We start from the raw sequence: 16,269 nt of genomic DNA on the forward strand, positions 1-16,269 counted from the left end.
ATTTGCTTTACACAACCAACCATTGAAAATGTTACCAAAAAAATCAAGTACTTTAAAATGGTTAAGATTCTTTTTCCTTTTCCCCCTTAAAAAGTCTGAGCTGAAGTGGGTCTTTACAGACCTCCCTATTTTCCAAGGAGCATGTGATCAATTCTCTCAAACTTTTTTGAAACAGAAATCTGTATATAAAGAGGGCCAGTCTATGGTAAATTAACTTGAATGATAGTGTTAGTTTTCAAAACATCTTTAGTAAGTAAAGAGGAGACAAAAAAATGTAGTTTTCTTGGCAAATCTTAACTGTGAAATTTCTTCTACTTTCGGAACTTTTTTCCTGCTGCATTTGCTGCTTTTTCTTTTGGTCATGATCTCTGAGTACTTCCTTGGGTTATATCTTCTAAACTCAGAATCAGCCAGCAGTTCTTCCACAATAGTTCTTTTCCTTTGCTTCGTGGGAATTCATGAATGATAGAAATCAGCCTGATTGTCAACAACTGTTCCAATCTGGAATTACTTAGGGAAGTCGTTTCTATCATTTTTTTTTTGTAAAACCTTTTTGGGTCCATGCTTGCTTGCACCTACAGTGCTTTGAGATCATTTTTCAGTCATCTGTCAAACCAGTCATCCCCTGCTGTTTTTTGTCACTCTTTTTTGTGCTTTTTCTGAAGTTGATACTTTGGACACAGTGGGTTTTTTCAAAATCAGGTGTAGTGATGGATTTTTGCAAAAACTCATTTCGCTCTTTCTCCTTGATCTGTGTTAGGGTTATCTTGTTAGACTGTAGTTTGCACTGAAATTAATATACAAACCACCTAACTTCTTGATATCAGACCAGGGCCTATGCTGCTGCTTGTCAACTTCAGAAGTTTAGCCTTTGTGCTATGTAGTAATTCATCTTCATCACTAAATTCATTTTCACTTTTGTCATGGTCCGATGTTTCATCTTCACTTTTATTATCCTCCTTGTCCTCTTCTTTTTCTTCACAATGGCAACCTCACTTGCCTTGGAAGAATCAAATTTTATGACAATGCATGCTATCAGTTGTTTTATTTGAAGTCACGGACTTACTTTGTTCATTTTTAGAGAAAATCCCTGCCAAAAGTTCAAGTCTCATAGTTTGTCTACCAGTAGTTATTCTTTTGAGTGAAACAGTATTCTAGACTTCTGGAACAGTGGTATGAGGTGCTCCACAGACCCATTCCCCAGAGAAACAAGCATAACTGCTAGGCATTAGTTTAAAAAACAAACATTTATAGTTTCAGAAACTATTTTAAGAGCATATAGTAAATGATGAAACATTTATTCAAGAAAATCAACTAAAACTCTGTAAGAACAGTGTTAGCCTATGGCATTCAACCACAATCCTCTCCATCTCTCCCCCTGACCAATTTAGCATGATAGAAACTCCCCTCTAGGTTGGTGCAGCCAACCAGCTCCCAGGTAAAGGCTATAGAGTATTCCAAGAGGGGCAAGCTACAAGCATTTTTCGCCCTGTTTAACTATATGTGGCAGAGGCTAAATTCCAGGCAATTACAGACAAGAAGTTGAAGGCTCCTTTCTTCCACCCAGCTCCCACTAAGAGAACATAAATAGTTGCCTCTATTTCAGGTGTGGCATGCCGAGAATACTGGGGCCCTGATTGTCCTCACCCCAGTTTGTTCACAGGGTAGAGGTTAAGCTAGAAGAGGCAAACTCCACCTTATACCCTGCTGGTAAAGCAGAGGTATCCCTCTGAGACAAACTGGCTATTGTCCCAAGCTGTGCCTCAGAGATTGTGCCCAGGGGAAAAGGCAGGTCTTAAGAACAAAGAACTCCAAAGATCTCCCTCAAGGGAACTGATTTTATTTGAAATAGAGTATGAGGAAATTCAAGGCTAAGGATGCTTTTGGTAGTAAGCAAGTTAGGGAAGGCTGGTTTGATTGCAGCAACAAGCTAAACTGTAGCCCAGCTTCTTCACCAGAGAGAACCAAGGGAAAGACACAGGTCAGAACAAACCTGAAAGACTAGCCTCAAAAACTATGCCTGCAAAGCATCCTGAATTCAACTGGATCAGAAAATAGAGCAACTTTTGTCCTAGAATATTCTTGAAAACAAACACAGCAACCAGTCAGCAATTAGTAGAGGCTAACAGCTGGATATGCTACCAAAGAAACAGACAGTTAGATATAGAGATGGGAGACAGAGACAAAAAGAGCTCTGCTAAAGCCATGATCTTTCCAGTGACTAAATAGATCCAAGGCTATATATACTAAGGAGCCACATCAGAGGCTTAATGCTATGGGTAAGGGTGGTGAGAAAGAAACTCTATAAAATGATCCAGCCAGGCACTAAGCAAGTAGTAATAACAAGTTCCAGGAGAAGGGGAACCAGTAACCAGAGTTGCTACAATATATTATTTAAACCAGTGGTCCCCAACCTTTTTGGCATCAGGCACAGGTTTTGTGGAAGACAATTCTTCCATGGATGGGGATAGCAGGGGAAGGCAGGTGGTTTGGGGATGATTCAAGCGCATTACCTTTATTATGCACTTTATTTATATTATTATTCCATTGCAATATATAATAAAATGATATATAAAACTCACCATAATGTAGAATCAGTGGGAACCCTGAGCTTGTTTTCCTGCAACTTGACAGTCCCATCTGGGGTGATGGGAGACAGTGACACCGAAAGTGTGTTGCTTATGTCCAGTCTACTCTGTGATCTCATTTTAGTTGCTGTCACAGGAGAAAACCCTGTTTCACAAAGACAGGATGGGGGAAATAGAAGCAGGCTTTTCCATGCTCAAGCAGTAATGAGAGCAATGGTGAGTGGCTGTAAAGCACACTTGGTAAACTGGAAATTTGGGGGAATCTTTGTAAAGCTTGCTGGAAAAAAAATCACACGTTATCTTTAGGTATGATTACCAAGTTCAAGAGTTTTTTTTCTTTTTTTTTGACTTGGAGTCTCACTCTGTTGCCCAGACTGGAGTGCAGTGGCACGCTCCTGGCCACCACAGTCTCAACCTGCTGGGCTCTGGCGATCCTTCCGCCTCAGCCTTCCAAGTAGCTGGAACTACAGCTGCGTGCTACCACACCCAGCTAATTTTTTTTTAATTTATTGTAGAGATGAGGTCTCACCAAGTTGTCCAGGCGGGTCTCGAACCCACAGGCTCAGGCAATCCACTCACCTCAGCCTCCCAAATCACGGGATTACAGGCTAAGCTACCAAACCCAGCTTGTTCAAGAGTTTTAAAGAAGAGATTGAATATTTACTTTGTATTAAACTTCAAATCCTAATATTTTCAAAACTCAGGCTTGTTTTTATGAACAGAAAAAAATACAGATGAAGCTTCGCTGGCTTGCCCACCATTCACCTCCTGCCGTGTGGCCCAGTTCCTAATAGGGGAGGGGAGTTAGGGACCCCGATCTAAAATATCTAGTTTCCAGTGAGAAATGATAAGATAATACAAAGGAAAATATGACCCACACAAGGAAAAAAGCCAACAACAGAAGCAGACTGTTAGAGGACCCAGACTTTGGATTCATCAGACATACTTTTCAAAGCAGAATTATAAATATATTCAAGAACTAATAGAAATTATGTTTAAAGTAGTAAATGAAGGCATGATGATGGCAATGTCTCACCAAATGAAGAATATCAATACAGGATAACTTTTTAAAAAGTGGATACCACTTCCCACCCTTTAGGGCAGCTATAACCAAAAAGACAAACAATTAACAAGTGCTGAGGATTATAAGAATGTGGAGAAATCAGAATCCTCACATATTGCTGGTGGGAATATAAAATAGTGAAACTACTTTGGAAGAGTCTGACACACTGAAGGATGCCCAGCTTCCCTAAGCCCTGCACACAGAATCCCAACAATGTCCTCTGATCCTGTGACTGAAGTCCAAGGAAAGGTGCTACCACCACCATCCCCCTAGACCTGGACTATCTGAGCAGCTCTGTCTGCTCACTTGCCACAGGACATTGGGCAAGTTACTCAACTTCCTTGTACCCCCCTTTCCATAACTAGCTGTATCAACTTCACAGGGCTATGAGAATGATCTAGTACTTGCAGAAGCTTCATAAACCTTCAGTAAATATTAGACAATTAAAAAAAGAGTCTGGGAGTTCCAAAAATGATTACACATGGAGTCACCAATAACCTAGCAATTCTCGTAGGTACATATACCAGAGACATAAAAACATATGTCTACACAAAATCATGTACAGAAATGTTCATAGCAGCATTATTAATAATAACAAAAGGGGAAAAAGCTCAAATGACTGTCAAACTGATAAATGGATAAACAAAATGTAAACAGTATTTGGCATAAAAAAGAGAAAAATAATAACGATGATGATGATGAAGCATTGACTCATACTACAAAATGGATAAACTGAAAGCACTGTACTAAGTAAAAGACCAAAAGTTCACATATCATATGATTCCATTCATATGAAATATCCAGAATGGACAAACTTGTGGAGACAGAAACATCAGTGGTTACCAAGGGCTTGAGAGACAGGGGAATGGAAAGTGACTGCTACTGGGTATCAGGTTTCTTTTGGGGTGACAAAAATGTTAAAAAAAAAAAAAAAGATTGCAGTGATGATTGCACAATCCTGGGACTACACTAAAAGCCACTAAATTGTGCATTTTAAATGGGTGAATTTTTTGATATGTGAATTATATTTCAATAGAGCTGTTTTGGTTTTTTTTAATGGATATGTCATTCTTCCTTTCCCCAACTGCTGTGCAAGCACCATGAAGGCAGGAACCTTGTTTGTCTGGTTCACCACCACATATGTTAGCATCTAGAACAGTGTCTTGCATATAACAGGCACGCAGATCTTTACTAAGTGAAAGAGTTAACACCTTAGAACATTTCCTTCTAGTCTTCTGCTCCTTGTCCATATATTTTTCTAAGCAATGTCAACTTAAGATTATATTAGGCATTTTCTAAAAACATTAAAACTCTCCTTAAACGTACTGTTTAATGATTGAAAATGATGCAACATAGGTGATTACATCTATTTTCCTAACAATTCAAATGCATTTCTTCTGATTTTGATATACTGTCATTTCACTCTTTTCTTTTAAGTTCTTGGTCCATGCACAGCTGATTATTTATAATGACAAATAGTCAAACACAAGGATTTGTTAAACTTCTATGAAACAATAGGATACAGGTCAGTTCCAGCCAGATGTTCCTCTGCCCCCTGCCCTCTGCCACCCCATTTACCAAAAAGCAACAGTCTTTTGGGGGGGGTCAAATAATAAATCCCTCTGAACAACAAATCACCAATTTTATTATAGTGGGAACCTCAAGATAAATAGCTGATACTGAATAAAATTAGAATTTTGATGGGGAAGTGTACCACAATGTTCCAGAAGGTGTTCTGACTCACCCCACAGTACAGTGCTATCTCACCCACAGACTGGGGCGCTGTCACCACCAGAACACCCTTCAATGATTACAGTCAAGAGAGATTTACTTTCTGGTCCTGAGGCTGGGAAGGTTGCTGCCAGTTCCTCTGTTTTTTTGTATCTGCTTACTGTTGACTCACGGATACTGCAGGGAATTAGTCACTTAACCTCCCTCCTCCTGTTGGTGGTGCCATTTTATTGACCCTTTAAACTAATGGGTGCATCCAACTCTGTTATCCTGGGGATTAAGGTAAATTATTAATGAGTTTAAAGGCAAAAGTTGCTCTCAACTCCATCTTATCTCTTAATGGAGAAAATAAAGGCCAAAAAATTAGTTTTGTTTTTTTTTTTTTTAGTTCCTCCATTCTGTGAATGTGGTGAGACATAAATAGTAATAGGTGGGATTTTCTCTAGCACTGAACCAAAATTTCAATTTCTAGAACAAGTATGACATCTTAATTTTAAGAAATCCAAATTGGTTTGATCTAGGTTGTTAGGTTAGTTTGGAAAACGGTTGTTTATATCTTTTTAATAAAAGTGGATAATTAGATTTGGTTTTGAATTCAGTAAGCAGGCATAGTTATATCTAATTTTTGGTTTGAAACTTTAGTTTTCTTAAGTATCTTTAAAACATAAGAGTACCGAGATTCAAAATAAAGATCTGGAAGAAATGCCACAGAAAGTTTATGTTTTGAATTAAACCATAAAACATTTAAGTGAGAATCTTCTCTGTAGTTAGGGTACTCTGCAGAGTGCTGGTGGGAAGAAAGATCCAGGGCTCATGGTATATCCTCAGGGAAATTTCATGAACAGGGTCAGTCAGCCATCTGAGTCATCCTGGAGTGACAGCAGCAGGTAATCAGCAGTGTGGTCTGTGAGGTCAGAACAAATCTAGAAGTGCGACTCGGACACTGTTGATCGACACTGTGTACACAACCATGGCTTGCAGAGAAAATGAGCTATATTTGGACTGAAGAGGTCTTAAACAATGATGCCCCCTATAATATGTAGAAGATGACAGATCCATCCAGGAACTCAAATTTACTTCCAGTGTATGTTAATTTGGTTTTTAAAAGAACTATGGTAGGGAGAAGTCAGTGCCACTGATTATATTATAGTAGATTTTGAGGAAAAATGGATTGTGCCTGAAAATACATGATTGGCTGTACCAGGTCTGTGAAAATGAGTTTAGGTATTTCTTGCATAATTTCTAGAAATAGGGCCCTTATTTTACATAAAAGCAACATTAAAGCTAGTACCAGATATCTCCAGAGACACTTAAGTGATGAGCATGGAGACTGAGGCATCCTTTAGAATGAACTTGCAGGTTGCATGTTTCTCTCAGGTGCACTTGGGCATCTCCTCTGGGATAGAGGCACTATGGACTAGTCCAAGGAAGAGCTTGTGATTGTAATTTAGATGGTCTCCAAGAGCTGTCAGGATATCTTGCATCTGCTGAATTCTCAATGGCTTGCAAGGTTCTAAATGCATTTTCCATGTCATGGAAAATGCTTTTAGATCCTTGCAAGCCAGTGGGGGGGGGGATCTCAAAACTCAGAATTTATTTATAAAAAATTGTGTATTTACTCTTACATGTCTAAACATCAGACACCTTCAAAGTCCTCTCCGTTTTGATGCAATGCACCTATTGAGAAACTTTTTTCCACTGGTCACAACAGTTTTTGAACTTGTCATTTTGATGCCTTTTAGTGCTTCTGCTGTTTTTTATTTACACTGGCAAAATGTTTCCCTTTGATGAATTTTTTCATCTGGGGAAACAAAAGAAAATTCGCTCAGGGCAAGATTGGGTGAATAGGGAGGGTGGGCATAGGGGTCATGTCATTTCTGGTCAAAAACTGCTGAACATGCAGCGTGGTGTGGGCAAGTACATTGTTGTGGTGGAAAAACCAGTTACCTGTTTACCATAACTTGAGATGTTTCTTCTGCAAATTGTGACAAAACCTTCTCAAAACTTCCACACAAAAACTTTGGTTGACTGTTTGATCCAGAGGAATAAATTCCATTTTTACTATGAGGCATCTGTCCTCCAAAAGATAATTCTGATTTTTTTGGGGGGGGGTCTCACCATGAAATTTATTAAGAATAAGCTAAGTGTTTAAATATTGTAAATTTCAGGAGAGTCCAGATCAAAAGACAGAAACTGCAGAACTGTGGCTCTCTAAAAATCTAAGTTTTATTAATAAGAAGAAATATCTGGATATACTGTTTTACAAGAGTAGCCACATCTTAGTACATGATCAAAGCAAGATGTCATTGTTTTCAGTCTGCCAAGGCAAAATCTGTCAAATCATCATATTCATTTTTTAAACATCTAACATATATTGGGTGTTTACCATGTGCCTGATACTTTCTATCATGTGCCTGATACTTTTCTAAATACATCTTTTGTCATATAACCTTTATAAGAATTACATGAGATGGGTATTGCTGCTGTGCCTAATTTATAGATCTAAAACAGATTCAGAGAGGTTAAATAACTCTCATAATCACTGAATTAATAAATGGTGGGGCCAGAGTCATTGAAGTGATAAATGTAGAGCCCAAACTTTTAAGTCCCATCACTATTCTACCAACAGTGGAATCAACAACCACTATTGATTCCATAGTGTCTTCATGTATATAGCTACAAAACCTTCTCATAACTTAAAACTCAGTAGTAATATAAATATATTTACCTATGATTAAAGGGTTAAGCAATAATAAATTTGTATTTTCTTCAAGTTACTTCAAGTTACTTCTTCAGGTTACTTCAAGTTACTTCAGGCTACACATGATTGGAGAATCTGCTACCTGAATTCTGATTCTAGTTCTGCTGCTTACTGGTTATGTGACTTAAAGGAAACTCAACTAATGGTTTTGAAACTCTGTTTTCCCAACTAAATGTATAGATTTCTATGTGGTACATATACATGATAGAGTATTATGCAGCCATAAAGAACAAAACCATGGACTTTGCAGCAAATTGGATGGAGTTGGAGACTATCATATTTAGTGATTTACCATAGAAACAAAGAACTAAATACCGTATGTTCTCACTCATAAGTGGGACCTGAACATTAATCACATTAGTACAAGGGAGGAATCACCAGTCACTAGGCACTGCCAGGAGAAGAAGGAAGGGAAAGGGGGTATGTAACAACACAAAGGGTACCTGGTTCCAAACCAGGGGGAAGTAAGGGCCAGTTGGAGGCCCAAACTTCACCTGCACGCAGTCTACTTGTATAGTTAATCCTTACTTGTACCCCATACCTGCTATAATAAAATAAAATACAAAGTACAGATTTCTCAGGAAGATTAGGCATAATGTATATATGAAGCACACACCTCCTCCTGGGTACTTGACAAAGGATAGCCATTATAATTATGAAATATCTAGGGGAAAGTTCTGTGCTACACAATGCAGAGTTGTCACTATTACCCTGATAGTGATGACGAATATAATAAGTCAACTGTTGAGATTACAAAACACTTTTTAGTAACAAGGAAAGTGGTTAGATCCCCAGGAGCCTAATAAATTTAGCATAAATTCCTCTGGTTTCTGTGGGACTGAGGGAGCCACTTAATTTGCCAGACCCACAACCTAGGCGGGACACTAGGAAAACTTCTGCCAACCACTGTACTGGTCAAAAATCCTTCACAATGTTGAATAGTCTCCTGAAGTGATACTGAGCGGCCCATCCTTTAAATAAGTCATCCAGGCTGCTCTGGAACAAGTTTTAAGATTTAGTAATTTAATGCAATTATATCTTACTACCATTTTTTAAAGCCTGGAAATTGTTCATGGATTTTAATTGCTAGGTCTCCCTGGTTCTTACTTTTTCTCTTTATAATGCAACAAACTTGCACCCTGAAGGTGCTTCCTCCCAAGATCTCACACTCCTATTAACTACTTCAGGGGGCTCCTTTAAAAGAAGAGGAGAGGTGTTAATTAGGGTGGTAATGGCCTCAGAAAAACCTTTTCTAGTCCTCAGAAGAATCAGTGCCAGTTGGAAACTCTGCATTTAAAAAGAGCTAGGGGTATAAAATATTCAACAACTTTTCCATACAGAAGCCTTGCTTCCTACACGCAGGACACCCCAATACTCCTACTCCAATGAATACAGTATCCAGTAGCTGAACTGGGATTGGGATTTTAGGTAAATTTCCCATTGCATTCCCTTTGCTCAAAGCCCCCTATTTGGGTTGCTGTGGATGGTATATCTTTTGTTTTAGTTTTGTTTTGAGTTGGAGTCTCACTCTATCATCCAGACTGGAGTGCAGTGGCCGCTCTGGCCACTGCAGCCTCGACTTGCTGGGCTCCGGTGATCCTTCTGCCTCAGCCTTCTGAGTAGCGGAATTACAGGCACGCGCTACCACGCCTGGCTAATTTTTTTTATTTATTGTAGAGATGAGGTCTCGCCAAGTTGCCCAGGCGGGTCTCGAACCCTCGGGCTCAGGCAATTCACTCACCTCAGCCTCCCAAAGCACGGGATTACAGTCTGAGCCACCAAGCCCGGCTGGATGGTATTTCTTAAAGTGATTTGCCACAATTGAACCCACTTTAAGACAGTCTCTTTCAAAGTGCTATCTGCAGACCACCAGCACTGGATAAAAAGCAGATGAGTGAGTCCCACTCTGGATCTAATTAACCAGAATCTCACGCAGGAATCAAGAATCTACATTTCTGCAAAGCTCTCAGGTAATTCCCACTAACACTAAAGTTTGAGAACCTCTGGTATAATGAATGCTTTCTTCTGGCCAAAGTATTTAATGCTCAGCGTGTGCCGGTTGCTAGACTACATCTCAAATATATTTAAACTAGAGTCAAGATTTTTGCTTCACTCAAATTAAAGAAAACCAGAAATAAATGTGGCCACAGATTTACAAGATGATATTCTAAAAATTAAGGTGTACACAAGGACACATTGTAGGTTATCTTTATGACCACGGATTAGGGAAAGCCTTTTTAAGCAAGGTTTTAAATGTATAAACCAAAGGCAAAAAGTTGATATTTTTCTAGTGAATGAAAGACACTATAAACATAGTTAACAAACATGACAGTCATGAAGATATGTGTCATCTTTAGATCTAGATATAAATGTCTAGAATATATAAGCAATGCCTTGAAATCAAGAGAAAAAGTCAGGGATACCAGCAGAAGAATGGGCAAAGGATACAAACAGAAAATCCACAGAAGCATTTATGTGCAGAGAAAGGCAAATTAAATTTACAATGAGATACTATTACAACCATCAGAATAGATATAAATGTCTCACCAAGAACCCTCAAGAACCACTGTGGAGGGTTTAATCCAGTAAAAGCCCCTTGTCAAACACCCTGACAGTACTGACTGAAAGAAATTATGACCATGCCCTATGTCCCAGCAAATATCCATTCCTGGATATATATTCTAGAAGCAAAGAACTGGACAGAATGGATAATATATATAATAATCATTCCTGGTATATTCTAGAATCAAAGAACTAAAAGTACATATAGTAACAGAAGTAGAGATTAAAAGTATGATGTTAGATAAAAAGTAGTTAGGAAAAAAAGAACAATGGCTGAGCTCAGTGGCTCAGCCTGTAATCCCAGCATTTTGGGACGCCAAGGCGAGTGGATTGCCTGAGCCTGCGGGTTCGAGACCAGCCCGGGCAACTTGATGAGACCCCGTCTCTACAATATATCAAAACTTAGCTGGGTGTGGTAGCACGCGCCTGTAGTTCCAGCTACTGAAAAGTCTGAGGCGGAAGGATCGCCGGAGCCCAGCAGGTTGAGGCTGTGGTGACCGAGAGGTGTGCCACTGCCCTCCAGCCTGAGTGACAGAGTGAGACTCCAACTCAAAAAAAAAACAAAAAAGAACAAGCTCAATAGTACAATATCATTTGTGTAAATTAAAAATTACACACACAGAGAAAAGAGCTCTCTTGTGTATGCACATTTTCTTTCTATACATACATATATAATAGTCATGTTTGTGTATGTATATAATTTTAAACTCCATTCATGTAGCTATACACACTAAAGGACATATATTAAACACATTAGAGCAGGAGAGGCAATGGGAGTAGCCATTAAAGAGGGAGAAAAAACATTAAATCCTGCCCCTTATCTGAACAACACACACACACACACAACAACAACAAAACAAAACAGAGGTATGGTACCTCTATCTAGACAGAGAAACTTTAAATTCAGCGATAAGGCAAAGAAATAAACATTTTTGCTAATTAGGATTTACACTATTAACTCAATACATTCAGTAGTCTTAACACAACTATCTGATAGGAAATTCTTCACTAGCTGGCTAGGAACTGACATTTAGGAATTCTGAGCCATGTATGTGGGCAGGGTAGGTTGCAAACACACCTTCAATTTTGCTGCAAGATGCCACTCTCTTTCCCTCCTCATCCCACCACACTTCTCCCACCTCAACCTTCCACAGACACTTGGAGATGAGATAAAGGCAAACGTTGTGGAAAGTTGTTGCATTAAGGGTGTTTTTACTGAGTCAACAAAAAGTAATGGACAAAACAACTGCAATTCGAAAGCACCAAGAAATGTAGGGAATTTAGGACTAAAAATAGAAAAATAAATATATTCGAATTGGGGGTAGTATAGGTCAGTTACCTCCCTGGGTTCATAAACTGAGAAGGCAGCGAAGCTTGCACCTGGTTGTCTTGAGCTGTTTCGTGATCCAGCGACATTTCCATTATTTTGTTTTAAGGAATTATGACTGAGGCTGAGCTCAGCAGGAAGCCAGGTCAGCCCAAGCCCAGGGTTCTAAGGTCACGGTTACTTCAGCTGGAGCCTTATTATCAAGAAGGCAGCGCTTTCTCTTTCTTTCAATTCACTGAGCAAGTTCTAAGACTCTCTGATGTGCCTGGCCTGTGCTAGGGACCCAAAGGGACACAAAGATGATGCTGGCCCTGCCCCTGGGAGGGAGACATCTAGTTGTACCCATCACTATACACCTACTATTCAATAGTCATTAATCAATTATCTGTGAATAAGAAAGCTAAATTGACTGAGGGGGACTGTTGGACACCTGCTTTCTTTATGAGATCTTTTATCAAATTCAGTGCATGTATGGCCTGTCTACTCTGCGCACAGAGCCAAACAAATGCCTGTGTACTATAGAAAGGCCTGTGTACTCTATGCACAAAGCTGTTCAAAGGATCTGTGCCTTATTTTGGCAGGGAGGTAAGATACAAAAAGTTTATTAAAAGCTCAAGAATCAGAGAAAACAAGGCACAGTGAACTACCATCAGGTATAGAAGATCAACTGCCAATTAGAGGAACAACCACTGAGGGCACAGACAGCAGAGGAGGGGCTGACAGAGCTATTCAGAGGGCAGGTGAAAATGGCAGTGGGCCGTAAAGGAAGCAGGGGGTTGGGACAAGTGGGAAGCACAATGGGGAATAGCATAAACAAAAGCAGAGGTTTGAGGGGAAGGTCACCCTTTCTCTCTGGGTTTCCACCTGCCAGCATTTTTCTCTTATTTCATCAAAGGGCATTTTCATCCCTCATCCTTGTGATCTTAAGAGAGCCTCTTTTGGTTTTCTTGTTTTTCAACCAGCATCTCATGACAAACTATGCATATTTCACTCTTGCGCAGAGGAAGTGTTATATTAAAACACCAGCACCACAAGAGTAAAAACAAATGACTATCTTTGCAAAGGAGGTAATTACCCAGCCAAATGAGATCATCCACACCAGCAGGGAGACATGGGAAGACCAGCAGGGCTTGCTACAGTGGTGAAGATGTTCCTGATTTCTTCACAGTGTAACCTACAATTTTCTGATGGTTTAAATGATATGTTTTTTATTAACATACTGCTTGACATCATACACTCAGTTCCTAGTGACTACAAGATGGGTATAAAGGCAATATTCTTCCAGGAGCTCCTAAGGTAAAGCCCTCTTTTCAACAAATGCCAATATCAGTTTGGTCACTCAGAAAAGTGAGAACACATGAAAGAAGCCCAGGAGGTGGGGTGTTCTGGGGAGTTTAAATAATTAAGAGGAACTACAGGTGGACTGGAGGCAGAACCCACTTTTCAAAATCCAAATATAAAGTTTTCATTGGTTTCCTAAAAAAAGACCAAAGTTAAACTCCAAATATAAAAAAGGAATGCCAATTTCATGCTATTATACTTTTGACGCAAATACTTTTTTATTCAGTAAATTCTAGAATATATGTTATTGTCTTGGCTACAAATGGTTTTCAAAGACACTGAAACTGTATGTAAGGGGAGAAGTTCTTGGCATTGAAGGTGTTTTTAATAAAAGAATGGATTTTTTTAATGTAAAAAAATATATAAATGGATTGCATATATACATGCATATATGTATATAAATAAGCATATATATAATTAATGGACTTTATATATAATAAAATAAAACCAGTTTTTTATTATACCCCAGTAAAAATCACTGTACACAATGATTGGGTCTGTGAACCTCCACTAGCTTGGACTATTGGCTTCAGCGCAGCATGAGCTTGGGCGGTGTCTGCAGCTCGGCTCCCCAAGAACAGACTGCTCTGATCTCTCTTATTCTCTCTGCAGGCAGCAAATTCACAGCATTCCAATCACAAGTACTACCATTATACCTCACAAATCAATACAGACAACTCTTCAAATTTGATTCTAAAATACAAGTTTGCAGCTAATTCCTGCAAGAATTTCATTATTAACTGAAATGCAATTTAGAATCTTTGATTGAAATGCTGCCTGCTACAATTTCCAACTCTCTTCTTCAACCAGATTACTCCACATTTGTTGAAAAATACATTAACCTTAAGCTAAAGAAAGTTATATTTACATGCTTGTATATATACAAGGAGGAACACCCCCAAAAGAGAATTTATTTATTAAAAATTGTGTATTTATTCATATATGTTTAAACTTCAGTCACCTTCAAAGTACTCTCTGTCTGATGCAATACACCTATCGAGATGCATTTCATGCTGTTTTTTGGTCAAAAACTGCTGAATACTCAGCACCATGTGAGCTGATGTGCTTGTAAATCACCCATCATGAAATGGGCAAATGTGCTGAAAGAATCTGAATGGACATAACATGGAGTTAATATACCCAATGAGCAGTCATTTTAACATTGCTTAGCTTTGTCATGTTTCTCTAACAGTTCACTTTCATTTTCCCTATAATCACTAGCCAAGGACAGAACTGGTTTTACAGAGGTAGCTATTGATAATTGTTTTACAACCCCCTCCCCAGCTTGTTTTGTACTAATTAGCTTTTCTATTTCAAGTATTTGTCTCCACCCATAATACCCAAGTTAATCTAATCAGCCCTTCCTGACCTTCATGACACAGACAGACCCCATCACCATGGCAACAGTCATGTGACTGGCCCACCCATCTGCCTGCCTTTCATCACCTGATGTCAGTACCTGTGCTTACCTGTCCTCTGTGATGACATGGAACAGACTACCACCCAATCACTTTAACGACTAGCCCCATCAAAGAGAAACTTTAAAAGGATTCAACCTGAAACAGCCACTTGCCATTGCTTTATTAAACTCTGGTGTGTTCACGTGGCTCTTTGAGCTATGGCTGCCATCTTTCCTAGCTTTGGACCCCTCCTCTACTTTGGGAAGGTGAATCAATCTCTCTCTCTCTCCATTCACCATTGTTTTGTTAAGCACTGGTTAGGCCATTTACTCTTTGAGCTATAGCTGCTACCATGTTTCCTAAGCTTTGATCCCCTCTCCTACCTTGGGGAGGTGAATCTCCTCCCTCTCCAATTTATTTTCTAAATAAACTATATTTTCTAATCTAACTGCTGTGCAATTCTTTGCATTTTTCAGTGGCATTGAATCAATCACACAACCCCACCCTGGTGGGTCTGACCTAACATTCTGGAGGCCCTGCTGGTATATATTTAACATAATCTCCATTAAAAAAATTTTTTTTTCACTGAAGTTTAATGCAGCCTCTAACAACGCTAGCTGATATACTGATGCAGAGGGGTTCCTAGAACATTTACCTAGTGGGGGAAACCTATACTAAAAGGGGCCTGCCCTCCAAAAGATAATTGCGGGTTTTCTTGGGTTCCCTTCAAACATGAATACACATATAGTAGAATAATACCCAATGCTACTTCTGCTAACAAAGAGTAGAAAGAAAAATAATAGGTGAATGGCAGACTTAAGGGAAAAGAAGCTGACAGTCAATGGTGTATAAGTTTGGGGATTTCCAAATAAAAGAAAAAGCTCACATGATATGTATATTTTGGCAGTCATTGTATACAGTACATTTTACAAAGTTTTAAGCTATTTTTTATGATTTTTTTTTCTCTCTCTCTCTCACTCTACCTGGATTGGTGAGGATGGACAGTTTATTTCAAGGCTATTTAGAAATGGTCCTCTTTGACAGTGCATGATACTTTAGGAGGGACCTAGTAAAGGGACACCGCGAAGGGACACAGAGGACAGGGACATCCATTAGCCAGATTAGTAATCAGAGAAACCCAGAAGCCAGATCTGCTTCTCACTCCATCAAAAGCAGGGCCTTTAGAACAGGGTGGCAAATGTTTCATGTGAAGGCTCCTTAATTGAATGCAGTCTCTTGACTAACCAGTTTAGAAACAGCTATATAAAACAGGTGAGTAGCTGATAACATTACATTTATAGGCAAGGCTCTTTTCCCTGGTGTCTTCAAGCTTTACATAAAGTGAACCAGCACAGAACTTTTAAAAGTTCTCTGGGGTGATTTATTTTATTTTAGTTTTTCGTGAAATGAGTAGGGGAACAAAAGGGTTGGAAATAAACCACAGGCTTCTGGGAAAAGAAAAAAAAGGACAATCTAGCACCTTCTCCATTTACCCT

At 39.1% G+C, this 16,269-nt stretch overlaps 1 pseudogene; it reads right to left on the reverse strand.

Annotated features, from left to right (window-relative positions):
- Positions 1-293: 293 nt before the first annotated feature.
- LOC103258756 lies at positions 294-12,121 on the reverse strand (annotated as a pseudogene).
- Between the last annotated feature and the right edge of the window lie 4,148 nt (positions 12,122-16,269).

The sequence above is a fragment of the Carlito syrichta genome, unplaced genomic scaffold (assembly GCF_000164805.1).
Source record: "Carlito syrichta isolate Samal-C Ts95f unplaced genomic scaffold, Tarsius_syrichta-2.0.1 Scaffold302354, whole genome shotgun sequence".
Classification (NCBI taxonomy): Eukaryota; Metazoa; Chordata; class Mammalia; order Primates; family Tarsiidae; genus Carlito; species Carlito syrichta.